Genomic DNA, 15,772 nt, shown 5'->3' with positions numbered 1-15,772 from the left:
TGTGCCTCCAATACCCAGTGTGTGCCTTATACCAAGAGTGTGCCTCCAATACCCAGTGTGTGCCTTATACCCAGAGTGTGTTTTCAATACCCATTGTGTGCCTTATACCCAGAGTGTGCCTCCAATACCCAGTGTGTGCCTTTTACCCAAAGTGTGCCTCCAATACCCAGTGTATGCCTTATACCCAGAGTGTGCCTCCAATACGCAGTGTGTGCCTTATACCCAGAGTGTGCCTCCAATACGCAGTGTGTGCCTTTTACCCAGAGTGTGCCTCCAATACGCAGTGTGTGCCTTAAACCCAGAGTGTGCCTCCAATACCCAGTGTCTGCCTTATACCAAGAGTGTGCCCCCAACACCCAGTGTGTGCCTTATACCCAGAGTGTGCCTCCAATACCCATTGTGTGCCTTATACCCAGAGTGTGCCTCAAATATCCAGTGTGTGCCTTATACCGAGTGTGCCTCCAATACCCAGAGTGTGCCTTATACCCTGAGTGTGCCTCCAATACCCAGTGTGTGCCTTATACCCAGAGGGTGCCTCCAATACCCAGTGTGTGCCTTATACCCAGAGTGTGCCTTATACCCAGAATGTGCCTCCAATACCCAGTGTGTGCCTTATTCCAAGAGTGTGGCTCCAATACCCAGTGTGTGCCTCCAATACCCAGTGTGTGCCTTATACCCAGAGTGTGCCTCCAATACCCAGTGTGTGCCTTATATTCAGACTGTGCCTCCAATACCCAGTGTATGCCTTATACTCAGACTGTGCTTCCAATACCCAGTGTCTGCCTTATACCCAGAGTGTGCCTCCAATTCCCAGTGTGTGCATTATAGCCAGTGTGTGCCTTATACACAGAGTGTGCCTCCAATACCCAGTGTGTGCCTTATACCCAGAGTGTGCCTCCAATACCCAGTGTGTGCCGTAAACCCAGAGTGTGCCTCCATTACCCAGTGTGTGCCTTATACCCAGAGTGTGCCTCCAATACCCAGTGTGTGCCTTATACCCAGAGTGTGCCTCCAATACCCAGTGTGTGCTCCCAATACCCACAGTGTCCTCCCAATACCCACAGTGTCCTCCCTATACCCACAGTGTGCTCCCCATACCCACAGTGTCCTCCCTATACCCACAGTGTCCTCCCAATACCCACAGTGTCCTCCCTATACCCACAGTGTGCTCCCAATACCCACAGTGTGCTACCTATACTCACAGTGTCCTCCCAATACCCACAGTGTCCTCCCTATACCCACAGTGTGCTCCCTATACCCACAGTGTCCTCCCAATACCCACAATGTGCTCCCTATGCCCACAGTGTCCTCCCAATACCCACAGTGTGCTCCCAATACCCACAGTGTGCTCCCTATACCCACAGTGTCCTCCCAATACCCACAGTGTCCTCCCTAAACCCACAGTGTGCTCCCAATACCCACAGTGTGCTACCTATACCGACAGTGTCCTCCCAATACCAACAGTGTGCTCCCCATACCCACAGTGTGCAACCCAATACCCACAGTGTGCTCCCAATACCCACAGTGTCCTCCCTATACCCACAGTGTGCTCCCAATACCCACAGTGTGCTCCCTATACCCACAGTGTCCTCCCAATACCCACAGTGTCCTCCCTATACCCACAGTGTGCTCCCAATATCCACAGTGTGCTCCCTATACCCACAGTGTGCTCGAGTGTGTGCACCCTATACCCACAGTGTGCTCCAGTGTGTGCGCCCTATATCCAAAGTGTGCTCCCCATACCCAAAGTGTGCTCCCAATACCCACAGTGTGCTCCCTATAACCACCGTGTGCTACCAATACCCACAGTGTGCTCCCAATACCCACAGTGTGCTCCCAATACCCACAGTGTGCTCCCCATACCCACAGTGTCCTCCCAATACCCACAGTGTGCTCCCCATACCCACAGTGTGCTCCCAATACCCACAGTGTGCTCCCAATACCCACAGTGTACTCCCTATACCCACAGTGTGCTCCCAATACCCACAGTGTGCTCCCTATACCCACAGTGTGCTCCAGTGTGTGCACCCTATATCCAAAGTGTGCTCCCCATACCCACAGTGTGCTCCCAATACCCACAGTGTGCTCCAAATACCCACAGTGTGCTCCAAATACCCACAGTGTGCCTTATACTCAGTGTGCCTCCAATACCCAGTGTGTGCCTTAAACCCAGAGTGTGCCTCCAATACCGAGTGTGTGCCTTATACCCAGAGTGTGCCTCCAATACCCAGTGTGTGCCTTATACCCAGAGTGTGCCTCCAATACCCAGTGTGTGCCTTATACCCAGAGTGTGCCTCCAATACCCAGTGTGTGCCTTATACCCAGAGTGTGCCTCCAATACCCAGTGTGTGCCTTATACCCAGTGTGTGCCTCCAATACCCAGTGTGTGCCTTATACCCAGAGTGTGCCTCCAATACCCAGTGTGTGCCTTATACCCAGAGTGTGTTTTCAATACCCATTGTGTGCCTTATACCCAGAGTGTGCCTCCAATACCCAGTGTGTGCCTTTTACCCAAAGTGTGCCTCCAATACCCAGTGTGTGCCTTATACCCAGAGTGTGCCTCCAATACGCAGTGTGTGCCTTATACCCAGAGTGTGCCTCCAATACGCAGTGTGTGCCTTTTACCCAGAGTGTGCCTCCAATACGCAGTGTGTGCCTTAAACCCAGAGTGTGCCTCCAATACCCAGTGTCTGCCTTATACCAAGAGTGTGCCCCCAATACCCAGTGTGTGCCTTATACCCAGAGTGTGCCTCCAATACCCATTGTGTGCCTTATACCCAGAGTGTGCCTCAAATATCCAGTGTGTGCCTTATACCCAGAGTGTGCCTCCAATACCCAGAGTGTGCCTTATAGCCTGAGTGTGCCTCCAATACCCAGTGTGTGCCTTATACCCAGAGTGTGCCTCCAATACCCAGTGTGTGCCTTATACCCAGAGTGTGCCTTATACCCAGAATGTGCCTCCAATACCCAGTGTGTGCCTTATTCCAAGAGTGTGGCTCCAATACCCAGTGTGTGCCTCCAATACCCAGTGTGTGCCTTATACCCAGAGTGTGCCTCCAATACCCAGAGTGTGCCTCCAATACTGTCTGCCTTATACCCAGAGTGTGCCTCCAATACCCAGTGTGTGCCTTATACCCAGAGTGTGCCTCCAATACCCAGTGTGTGCATTATACCCAGAGTGTGCCTCCAATACCCAGTGTGTGCCTTAAACACAGAGTGTGCCTCCAATACCCAGTGTGTGCCTTATACCCAGAGTGTGCCACCAATACCCATTGTGTGCCGTATACCCAGAGTGTGGCTCCATTACCCAGTGTGTGCCTTATGCCCAGAGTGTGCCTCCAATACCCATGGTGTGCCTTATACCCACAGTGTGCCTCCAATACCCATTGTGTGCCTTATACCTAGAGTGTGCCTCCAATACCCAGTGTGTGCCTTATACCTAGAGTGTGCCTCCAATACCCAGTGTGAGCCTTATACCCAGAGTGTGCCTCCAATACCCAGTGTCTGCCTTATACCCAGGGTGTGCCTCCAATTCCCAGTGTGTGCCTTATACCCAGAGAGTGCCGCCAATACCCAGTGTGTGCCTTATACCCAGAGTGTGCCTCCAATATCCAGTGTGTGCCTTATACCCAGAGTGTGCCTCCAATACCCAGTGTGTGCCTTATACCCAGAGTGTGCCTCCAATACCCAGTGTGTGCCTTATACCCAGAGTGTGCCTTATACCCAGAGTGTGCCTCCAATATCCAGTGTGTGCCTTATACCCAGAGTGTGCCTCCAATACCCAGTGTGTGCCTTATACCCAGAGTGTGCCTCCAATACCCAGTGTGTGCCTTATACCCAGAGTGTGCCTCCAATACCCAGAGTGTGCCTTATACCCAGAGTGTGCCTCCAATACCCAGTGTCTGCCTTATACCCTTAGTGTGCCTCCAATACCCAGTGTGTGCCTTATACCCAGAGTGTGCCTCAAATACCCAGAGTGTGCCTCCAAAACCCAGTGTGTGCTTTATACCCAGAGTGTGCCTCCAATACCCAGTGTGTGCCTTATACCCAGTGTGTGCCTTATACCCAGAGTGTGCCTCAAATACCCAGAGTGTGCCTCCAATACCCAGTGTGTGACTTATACCCTGAGTGTGCCTCCAATACCCAGTGTGTGCCTTATACCAAGAGTGTGCCTCCAATACCCAGTGTGTGCCTTATACCCAGAGTGTGCCTCCAATACCCAGTGTGTGCCTTATATCAAGAGTGTGCCTCCAATACCCAGTGTGTGCTTTATACCCAGAGTGTGCCTCCAATACCCAGTGTGTGCCTTATACCCAGTGTGTGCCTTATACTCAGAGTGCGCCTCCAATTCCCAGTGTGTGCCTTTTACCCAAAGTGTGCCTCCAATACCCAGTGTGTGCCTTATACCCAGAGTGTGCCTCCAATTCCCAGTGTGTGCCTTATACCCAGAGTGTGCCTCCAATACGCAGTGTGTGCCTTTTACCCAGAGTGTGCCTCCAATACGCAGTGTGTGCCTTAAACCCAGAGTGTGCCTCCAATACCCAGTGTCTGCCTTATACCAAGAGTGTGCCCCCAATACCCAGTGTGTGCCTTATACCCAGAGTGTGCCTCCAATACCCAGAGTGTGCCTTATACCCTGAGTGTGCCTCCAATACCCAGTGTGTGCCTTATACCCAGAGTGTGCCTCCAATACCCAGAGTGTGCCTCCAATACCCAGTGTGTGCCTTATACCCAGAATGTGCCTACAATACCCAGTGTGTGCCTTATTCCAAGAGTGTGGCTCCAATACCCAGTGTGTGCCTCCAATACCCAGTGTGTGCCTTATACCCAGAGTGTGCCTCCAATACCCAGAGTGTGCCTCCAATACCCAGTGTCTGCCTTATACCCAGAGTGTGCCTACAATACCCAGTGTGTGCCTTATACCCAGAGTGTGCCTCCAATACCCAGGGTGTGCATTATACCCAGAGTGTGCCTCCAATACCCAGTGTGTGCCTTATACCCAGAGTGTGCCTCCAATACCCATTGTGTGCCGTATACCCAGAGTGTGCCTCCGATACCCATTGTGGCCTTATACCCACAGTGTGCCTCCAATACCCATTGTGTGCCTTATACCTAGAGTGTGCCTCCAATACCCAGTGTGTGCCTTATACCTAGAGTGTGCCTCCAATACCCAGTGTGTGCCTTATACCCAGAGTGTGCCTCCAATACCCAGTGTCTGCCTTATACCCAGAGTGTGCCTCCAATACCCATTGTGTGCCGTATACCCAGAGTGTGCCTCCATTATCCAGTGTGTGCCTTATGCCCAGAGTTTGCCTCCAATACCCATTGTGTGCCTTATACCCACAGTGTCCTCCCTATACCCACAGTGTGCTCCCAATACCCACAGTGTGCTCCCTATACCCACAGTGTCCTCCCAATACCCACAGTATCCTCCCAATACCCACAGTGTCCTCCCTATACCCACAGTGTCCTCCCAATACCCACAGTGTGCTCCCTATACCCACAGTGTGCTCCCAATACCCACAGTGTCCTCCCAATACCCACAGTGTCCTCCCAATACCCACAGTGTGCTCCCAATACCCACAGTGTCCTCACAATACCCACAGTGTGCTCCAAATACCCACAGTGTTCTCCCAATACCCAGAGTGTGCCTTATACTCAGTGTGCCTCCAATACCCAGTGTGTGCCTTATACCCAGAGTGTGCCTCCAATACCCAGTGTGTGCCTTATACCCAGAGTGTGCCTCCAATACCCAGTGTGTGCATTATACCCAGAGTGTGCCTCCAATACCCAGTGTGTGCCTTAAACACAGAGTGTGCCTTCAATACCCAGTGTGTGCCTTATACCCAGAGTGTGCCTCCAATACCCATTGTGTGCCGTTTACCCAGAGTGTGCCTCCATTACCCAGTGTGTGCCTTATGCCCAGAGTGTGCCTCCAATACCCATTGTGTGCCTTATACCCACAGTGTGCCTCCAATACCCATTGTGTGCCTTATACCTAGAGTGTGCCTCCAATACCCAGTGTGTGCCTTATACCCAGAGTGTGCCTCCAATACCCATTGTGTGCATTATAGCCAGTGTGTGCCTTATACGAAGAGTGTGCCTCCAATACCCAGTGTGTGCCTTATACCCAGAGTGTGCCTCCAATACCCAGTGTGTGCCGTAAACCCAGAGTGTGCCTCCATTACCCAGTGTGTGCCTTATACCCAGAGTGTGCCTCTAATACCCAGTGTGTGCCTTATACCCAGAGTGTGCCTCCAATACCCAGTGTGTGCTCCCAATACCCACAGTGTCCTCCCAATACCCACAGTGTTCTCCCTATACTCACAGTGTGCTCCCCATACCCACAGTGTCCTCCCTAAACCCACAGTGTGCTCCCAATACCCACAGTGTGCTACCTATACCCACAGTGTCCTCCCAATACCAACAGTGTGCTCCCCATACCCACAGTGTGCTACCTATACCCACAGTGTCCTCCCAATACCAACAGTGTGCTCCCCATACCCACAGTGTGCAACCTAATACCCACAGTGTGCTCCCAATACCCACAGTGTCCTCCCTATACCCACAGTGTGCTCCCAATACCCACAGTGTGCTCCCTATACCCACAGTGTCCTCCCAATACCCACAGTGTCCTCCCTATACCCACAGTGTGCTTCCAATATCCACAGTGTGCTCCCTATACCCACAGTGTGCTCCAGTGTGTGCACCCTATACCCACAGTGTGCTCCAGTGTGTGCGCCCTATATCCAAATTGTGCTCCCCATACCCACAGTGTGCTCCCAATACCCACAGTGTGCTCACTATAACCACCGTGTGCTCCCAATACCCACAGTGTGCTCCCAATACCCACAGTGTGCTCCCAATACCCACATTGTGCTCCCAATACCCACAGTGTCCTCCCAATACCCACAGTGTTCTCCCCATACCCACAGTGTGCTCCCAATACCCACAGTGTGCTACCTATACCCACAGTGTCCTCCCAATACCCACAGTGTGCTCCCCATACCCACAGTGTGCTCCCAATACCAACAGTGTCCTCCCAATACCCACAGTGTGCTCCCCATACCCACAGTGTCCTCCCAATACCCACAGTGTGCTCCCCATACCCACAGTGTGCTCCCAATACCCACAGTGTGCTCCCAATACCCACAGTGTCCTCCCTATACCCACAGTGTGCTCCCAATACCCACAGTGTGCTCCCTATACCCACAGTGTGCTCCAGTGTGTGCACCCTATATCCAAAGTGTGCTCCCCATACCCACAGTGTGCTCCCAATACCCACAGTGTGCTCCCTATAACCACAGTGTGCTCCAAATACCCACAATGTTCTCCCAATACCCAGAGTGTGCCTTATACTCAGTGTGCCTCCAATACCCAGTGTGTGCCTTAAACCCAGAGTGTGCCTCCAATACCCAGTGTGTGCCTTATACCCAGAGTGTGCCTCCAATACACAGTGTGTGCCTTATACCCAGAGTGTGCCTCCAATACCCAGTGTGTGCCTTATACCAAGAGTGTGCCTCCAATACCCAGTGTGTGCCTTATACCCAGTGTGTGCCTCCAATACCCAGTGTGTGCCTTATACCCAGAGTGTGCCTCCAATACCCAGTGTGTGCCTTATACACAGAGTGTGCCTCCAATACCCATTGTGTGCCTTATACCTAGAGTGTGCCTCCAATACCCAGTGTGTGCCTTTTACCCAAAGTGTGCCTCCAGTACCCAGTGTGTGCCTTATACCCAGAGTGTGCCTCCAATACGCAGTGTGTGCCTTATACCCAGAGTGTGCCTCCAATACGCAGTGTGTGCCTTTTACCCAGAGTGTGCCTCCAATACGCAGTGTGTGCCTTAAACCCAGAGTGTGCCTCCAATACCCAGTGTCTGCCTTATACCAAGAGTGTGCCCCCAATACCCAGTGTGTGCCTTATACCCAGAGTGTGCCTCCAATACCCATTGTGTGCCTTATACCCAGAGTGTGCCTCCAATACCCAGAGTGTGCCTTATACCCTGAGTGTGCCTCCAATACCCAGTGTGTGCCTTATACCAAGAGTGTGCCTCCAATACCCAGTGTGTGCCTTATACCCAGAGTGTGCCTTATACCCAGAATGTGCCTCCAATACCCAGTGTGTGCCTCATTCCAAGAGTGTGGCTCCAATACCCAGTGTGTGCCTCCAATACCCAGTGTGTGCCTTATACCCAGAGTGTGCCTCCAATACCCATTGTGTGCCGTATACCCAGAGTGTGCCTCCATTACCCAGTGTGTGCCTTATGCCCAGAGTGTGCCTCCAATACCCATTGTGTGCCTTATACCCACAGTGTGCCTCCAATACCCATTGTGTGCCTTATACCTAGAGTGTGCCTCCAATACCCAGTGTGTGCCTTATACCTAGAGTGTGCCTCCAATACCCAGTGTGTGCCTTATACCCAGAGTGTGCCTCCAACACCCAGTGTCTGCCTTATACCCAAAGTGTGCCTCCAATTCCCAGTGTGTGCCTAATACCCAGAGAGTGCCGCCAATACCCAGTGTGTGCCTTATACCCAGAGTGTGCCTCCAATACCCAGAGTGTGCCTCCAATACCCAGTGTCTGCCTTATACCCAGAGTGTGTCTCCAATAACCAGTGTGTGCCTTATACCCAGAGTGTGCCTCCAATACCCAGTGTGTGCATTATACCCAGAGTGTGCCTCCAATACCCAGTGTGTGCCTCAAACACAGAGTGTGCCTCCAATACCCAGTGTGTGCCTTATACCCAGAGTGTGCCTCCAATACCCATTGTGTGCCGTATACCCAGAGTGTGCCTCCATTACCCAGTGTGTGCCTTATGCCCAGAGTGTGCCTCCAATACCCATTGTGTGCCTTATACCCACAGTGTGCCTCCAATACCCATTGTGTGCCTTATACCTAGAGTGTGCCTCCAATACCCAGTGTGTGCCTTATACAGAGTGTGCCTCCAATACCCAGTGTGTGCCTTATACTCAGAGTGTGCCTCCAATACCCAGTGTCTGCCTTATACCCAGAGTGTGCCTCCAATTCCCAGTGTGTGCCTAATACCCAGAGAGTGCCGCCAATACCCAGTGTGTGCCTTATACCCAGAGTGTGCCTCCAATATCCAGTGTGTGCCTTATACCCAGAGTGTGCCTCCAATACCCAGTGTGTGCCGTATACCCAGAGTGTGCCTCCAATACCCAGTGTGTGCCTTATACCAAGATTGTGCCTTATACCCAGAGTGTGCCTCCAATATCCAGTGTGTGCCTTAAACCCAGAGTGTGCCTCCAATACCCAGTGTGTGCCTTATACCCAGAGTGTGCCTCCAATACCCAGTGTGTGCCTTATACCCAGAGTGTGCCTCCAATACCCAGAGTGTGCATTATACCCAGAGTGTGCCTCCAATACCCAGTGTCTGCCTTATACCCTGAGTGTCCTCCCAATACCCACAGTGTGCCTTATACCCAGAGTGTGCCTCAAATACCCAGAGTGTGCCTCCAAAACCCAGTGTGTGCCTTATACCCAGAGTGTGCCTCCAATACCCAGTGTGTGCCTTATACCCAGTGTGTGCCTTATACCCAGAGTGTGCCTCAAATACTCAGAGTGTGCCTCCAATACCCAGTGTGTGACTTATACCTTGAGTGTGCCTCCAATACCCAGTGTGTGCCTTATACCAAGAGTGTGCCTCCAATATCCAGTGTGTGCCTTATACCCAGAGTGTGCCTCCAATACCCAGTGTGTGCCTTATACCAAGAGTGTGCCTCCAATACCCAGTGTGTGCTTTATACCCAGAGTGTGCCTCCAATACCCAGTGTGTGCCTTATACCCAGTGTGTGCCTTATACTCAGAGTGCGCCTCCAATTCCCAGTGTGTGCCTTATACCCAGAGTGTGCCTCCATTACCCAGTGTGTGCCTTATACCCAGATTGTGCCTCCAATACCCAGTGTATGCCTTATACTCAGACTGTGCCTCCAATACCCAGTGTCTGCCTTATACCCAGAGTGTGCCTACAAATACCCATTGTGTGCCTTATACCCACAGTGTGCTTCCAATACCCATTGTGTGCCTTATACCTAGAGTGTGCCTCCAATACCCAGTGTGTGCCTTATACCCAGAGTGTGCCTCAAATACCCAGTGTGTGCCTTATACCCAGAGTGTGCCTCCAATACCCAGTGTGTGCCTTATACCCAGAGTGTGCCTCCAATACCCAGTGTGTGCTCTCAATACCAACAGTGTTCTCCCAATTCCCACAGTGTCCTGCCTATACCCACAGTGTGCTCCCCATACCCACAGTGTCCTCCCTATACCCACAGTGTCCTCCCAATACCCACAGTGTCCTCCCTATACCCACAGTGTGCTCCCAATACCCACAGTGTGCTACCTATACCCACAGTGTCCTCCCAATACCCACAGTGTCCTCCCTATACCCACAGTGTGCTCCCAATACCCACAGTGTGCTCCCAATACCCACAGTGTGCTCCCAATATCCACAGTGTCCTCCCAATACCCACAGTGTGCTCCCAATACCCACAGTGTGCTCCCTATACCCACAGTGTCCTCCCAATACCCACAATGTGTTCCCTATGCCCACAGTGTCCTCCCAATACCCACAGTGTGCTCCCAATACCCACAGTGTGCCTCCCTATACCCACAGTGTGCTCCCTATACCCACAGTGTCCTCCCAATGCCCACAGTGTGCTCCCAATACCCACAGTGTGCTCCCAATACCCACAGTGTGCTCCCTATACCCACAGTGTCCTCCCAATACCCACAGTGTGCTCCCCATACCCACAGTGTGCTCCCAATACCCACAGTGTGCTCCCTATACCCACAGTGTCCTCCCAATACCAAAAGTGTGCTCCCCATACCCACAGTGTGCTCCCAATACCCACAGTGTGCTCCCAATACCCACAGTGTCCTCCCTATACCCACAGTGTGCTCCCAATACCCACAGTGTGCTCCCTATACCCACAGTGTCCTCCCAATACCCACAGTGTCCTCCCTATACCCACAGTGTGCTCCCAATATCCACAGTATGCTCCCAATACCAACAGTGTGCTCCAGTGTGTGCACCCTATACGCACAGTGTGCTCCAGTGTGTGTGCCCTATATCCAAAGTGTGCTCCCCATACCCACAGTGTGCTCCCAATACCCACAGTGTGCTCCCTATAACCACTGTGTGCTCCCAATACCCACAGTGTGCTCCCAATACCCACAGTGTGTTCCCAATACCCACATTGTGCTCCCAATACCCACAGTGTCCTCCCAATACCCACAGTGTTCTCCCCATACCCACAGTGTCCTCCCAATACCCACAGTGTGCTCCAAATACCCACAGTGTTCTCCCAATACCCAGAGTGTGCCTTATACTCAGTGTGCCTCCAATACCCAGTGTGTGCCTTAAACCCAGAGTGTGCCTCCAATACCCAGTGTGTGCCTTATACCCAGAGTGTGCCTCCAATACCCAGTGTGTGCCTTATACCCAGAGTGTGCCTCCAATACCCAGTGTGTGCCTTAAACCCAGAGTGTGCCTCCAATACCCAGTGTGTGCCTTATACCCAGAGTGTGCCTCCAATACCCAGTGTGTGCCTTATACCCAGAGTGTGCCTCCAATACCCAGTGTGTGCCTTATACCAAGAGTGTGCCTCCAATACCCAGTGTGTGCCTAATACCCAGTGTGTGCCTCCAATACCCAGTGTGTGCCTTTTACCCAGAGTGTGCCTCCAATACCCAGTGTGTGCCTTATACCCAGAGTGTGCCTCCAATACCCATTGTGTGCTTTATACCCAGAGTGTGCCTCCAATACCCAGTGTGTGCCTTAAACCCAGAGTGTGCCTCCAATACCCAGTGTGTGCCTTATACCCAGAGTGTGCCTCCAATACCCAGTGTGTGCCTTAAACCCAGAGTGTGCCTCCAATACCCAGTGTGTGCCTTATACCCAGAGTGTGCCTCCAATACCCAGTGTGTGCCTTATACCCAGAGTGTGCCTCCAATACCCAGTGTGTGCCTTATACCAAGAGTGTGCCTCCAATACCCAGTGTGTGCCTAATACCCAGTGTGTGCCTCCAATACCCAGTGTGTGCCTTATACCCAGAGTGTGCCTCCAATACCCAGTGTGTGCCTTATACCCAGAGTGTGCCTCCAATACCCATTGTGTGCTTTATACCCAGAGTGTGCCTCCAATACCCAGTGTGTGCCTTTTACCCAAAGTGTGCCTCCAATACCCAGTGTGTGCCTTATACCAAGAGTGTGCCTCCAATACGCAGTGTGTGCCTTATACCCAGAGTGTGCCTCCAATACGCAGTGTGTGCCTTTTACCCAGAGTGTGCCTCCAATACGCAGTGTGTGCCCTAAACCCAGAGTGTGCCTCCAATACCCAGTGTCTGCCTTATACCAAGAGTGTGCCCCCAATACCCAGTGTGTGCCTTATACCCAGAGTGTGCCTCCAATACCCGTTGTGTGCCTTATACCAAGAGTGTGCCTCAAATATCCAGTGTGTGCCTTATACCCAGAGTGTGCCTCCAATACCCAGAGTGTGCCTTATACCCTGAGTGTGCCTCCAATACCCAGTGTGTGCCTTATACCAAGAGTGTGCCTCCAATACCCAGTGTGTGCCTCCAATACCCAGTGTGTGCCTTATACCCAGAGTGTGCCTCAAATACCCAGAGTGTGCCTCCAATACCCAGTGTCTGCCTTATACCCAGAGTGTGCCTCCAATACCCAGTGTGTGCCTTATACCCAGAGTGTGCCTCCAATACCCAGTGTGTGCATTATACCCAGAGTGTGCCTCCAATACCCAGTGTGTGCCTCAAACACAGAGTGTACCTTCAATACCCAGTGTGTGCCTTATACCCAGAGTGTGCCTCCAATACCCATTGTGTGCCGTATACCCAGAGTGTGCCTCCATTACCCATTGTGTGCCTTATACCCACAGTGTGCCTCCAATACCCATTGTGTGCCTTATACCTAGAGTATGCCTCCAATACTCAGTGTGTGCCTCATACCTAGAGTGTGCCTCCAATACCCAGTGTGTGCCTTATACCCAGAGTGTGCCTCCAATACCCAGTGTCTGCCTTATACCCAGAGTGTGCCTCCAATACCCATTGTGTGCCGTATACCCAGAGTGTGCCTCCATTACCCAGTGTGTGCCTTATGCCCAGAGTGTGCCTCCAATACCCATTGTGTGCCTTATACCCACAGTGTCCTCCCTATACCCACAGTGTGCTCCCAATACACACAGTGTGCTCCCTATACCCACAGTATCCTCCCAATACCCACAGTGTCCTCCCTATACCCACAGTGTCCTCCCAATACCCACAGTGTGCTCCCTATACCCACAGTGTGCTCCCAATACCCACAGTGTCCTCCCAATACCCACAGTGTCCTCCCAATACCCACAGTATGCTCCCAATACCCACAGTGTCCTCCAAATACCCACAGTGTGCTCCAAATACCCACAGTGTTCTCCCAATACCCAGAGTGTGCCTTATACTCAGTGTGCCTCCAATACCCCGTGTGTGCCTTATACCCAGAGTGTGCCTCCAATACCCAGTGTGTGCCTTATACCCAGAGTGTGCCTCCAACACCCAGTGTGTGCCTTATACCCAGAGTGTGCCTCCAATACCCAGTGTGTGCCTTATACCCAGAGTGTGCCTCCAATACCCAGTGTGTGCATTATACCCAGAGTGTGCCTCCAATACCCAGTGTGTGCCTTAAACACAGAGTGTGCCTTCAATACCCAGTGTGTGCCTTATACCCAGAGTGTGCCTGCAATACCCATTGTGTGCCGTATACCCAGAGTGTGCCTCCATTACCCAGTGTGTGCCTTATGCCCAGAGTTTGACTCCAATACCCATTGTGTGCCTTATACCTAGAGTGTGCCTCCAATACCCAGTGTGTGCCTTATACCCAGAGTGTGCCTCCAATACCCAGTGTCTGCCTTATACCCAGAGTGTGCCTCCAATTCCCAGTGTGTGCCTTATACCCAGAGTGTGCCGCCAATACCCAGTGTGTGCCTTATACCCAAAGTGTGCCTCCAATATCCAGTGTGTGCCTTATACCCAGAGTGTGCCTCCAATACCCAGTGTGTGCCTTATACCCAGAGTGTGCCTACAATACCCAGTGTGTGCCTTATACCCAGAGTGTGCCTCCAATACCCAGAGTGTGCCTTATACCCAGAGTGTGCCCTCAATATCCAGTGTGTGCCTTATACCCAGAGTGTGCCTCCAAAACCCAGTGTGTGCCTTATACCCAGAGTGTGCCTCCAATACCCAGTGTGTGCCTTATACCCAGAGTGTGCCTCCAATACCCAGAGTGTGCCTTATACCCAGAGTGTGCCTCCAATACCCAGTGTCTGCCTTATACCCTGAGTGTGCCTCCAATACCCAGTGTGTGCCTTATACCCAGAGTGTGCCTCAAATACCCAGAGTGTGCCTCCAAAACCCAGTGTGTGCCTTGTACCCAGAGTGTGCCTCCAATACCCAGTGTGTGCCTTATATTCAGACTGTGCCTCCAATACCCAGTGTATGCCTTATACTCAGACTGAGCTTCCAATACCCAGGGTCTGCCTTATACCCAGAGTGTGCCTCCAATTCCCAGTGTGTGCATTATAGCCAGTGTGTGCCTTATACCCAGAGTGTGCCTCCAATACCCAGTGTGTGCCTTATACCCAGAGTGTGCCTCCAATACCCAGTGTGTGCCGTAAACCCAGAGTGTGCCTCCATTACCCAGTGTGTGCCTTATACCCAGAGTGTGCCTCCAATACCCAGTGTGTGCCTTATACCCAGAGTGTGCCTCCAATACCCAGTGTGTGCTCCCAATACCCACAGTGTCCTCCAATACCCACAGTGTCCTCCCTATACCCACAGTGTGCTCCCCATACCCACAGTGTCCTCCCTATACCCACAGTGTCCTCCCAATACCCACAGTGTCCTCCCTATACCCACAGTGTGCTCCCAATACCCACAGTGTGCTACCTATACTCACAGTGTCCTCCCAATACCCACAGTGTCCTCCCTATACCCACAGTGTGCTCCCTATACCCACAGTGTCCTCCCAATACCCACAATGTGCTCCCTATGCCCACAGTGTCCTCCCAATACCCACAGTGTGCTCCCGATACCCACAATGTGCTCCCTATACCCACAGTGTCCTCCCAATACCCACAGTGTCCTCCCTAAACCCACAGTGTGCTCCCAATACCCACAGTGTGCTACCTATACCGACAGTGTCCTCCCAATACCAACAGTGTGCTCCCCATACCCACAGTGTGCAACCCAATACCCACAGTGTCCTCCCTATACCCACAGTGTGCTCCCAATACCCACAGTGTGCTCCCTATACCCACAGTGTCCTCCCAATACCCACAGTGTCCTCCCTATACCCACAGTGTGCTCCCAATATCCACAGTGTGCTCCCTATACCCACAGTGTGCTCGAGTGTGTTCACCCTATACCCACAGTGTGCTCCAGTGTGTGCGCCCTATATCCAAAGTGTGCTCCCCATACCCACAGTGTGCTCCCAATACCCACAGTGTGCTCCCTATAACCACCGTGTGCTACCAATACCCACAGTGTGCTCCCAATACCCACAGTGTGCTCCCAATACCCACAGTGTGCTCCCCATACCCACAGTGTCCTCCCAATACCCACAGTGTGCTCCCCATACCCACAGTGTGCTCCCAATACCCACAGTGTGCTCCCAATACCCACAGTGTACTCCCTATACCCACAGTGTGCTCCCAATACCCACAGTGTGCTCCCTATACCCACAGTGTGCTCCAGTGTGTGCAC

Source organism: Pseudophryne corroboree, chromosome 2 (genome assembly GCF_028390025.1).
Source record: "Pseudophryne corroboree isolate aPseCor3 chromosome 2, aPseCor3.hap2, whole genome shotgun sequence".
Lineage (NCBI taxonomy): Eukaryota > Metazoa > Chordata > Amphibia > Anura > Myobatrachidae > Pseudophryne > Pseudophryne corroboree.
This window is presented reverse-complemented; position numbering follows the sequence as displayed.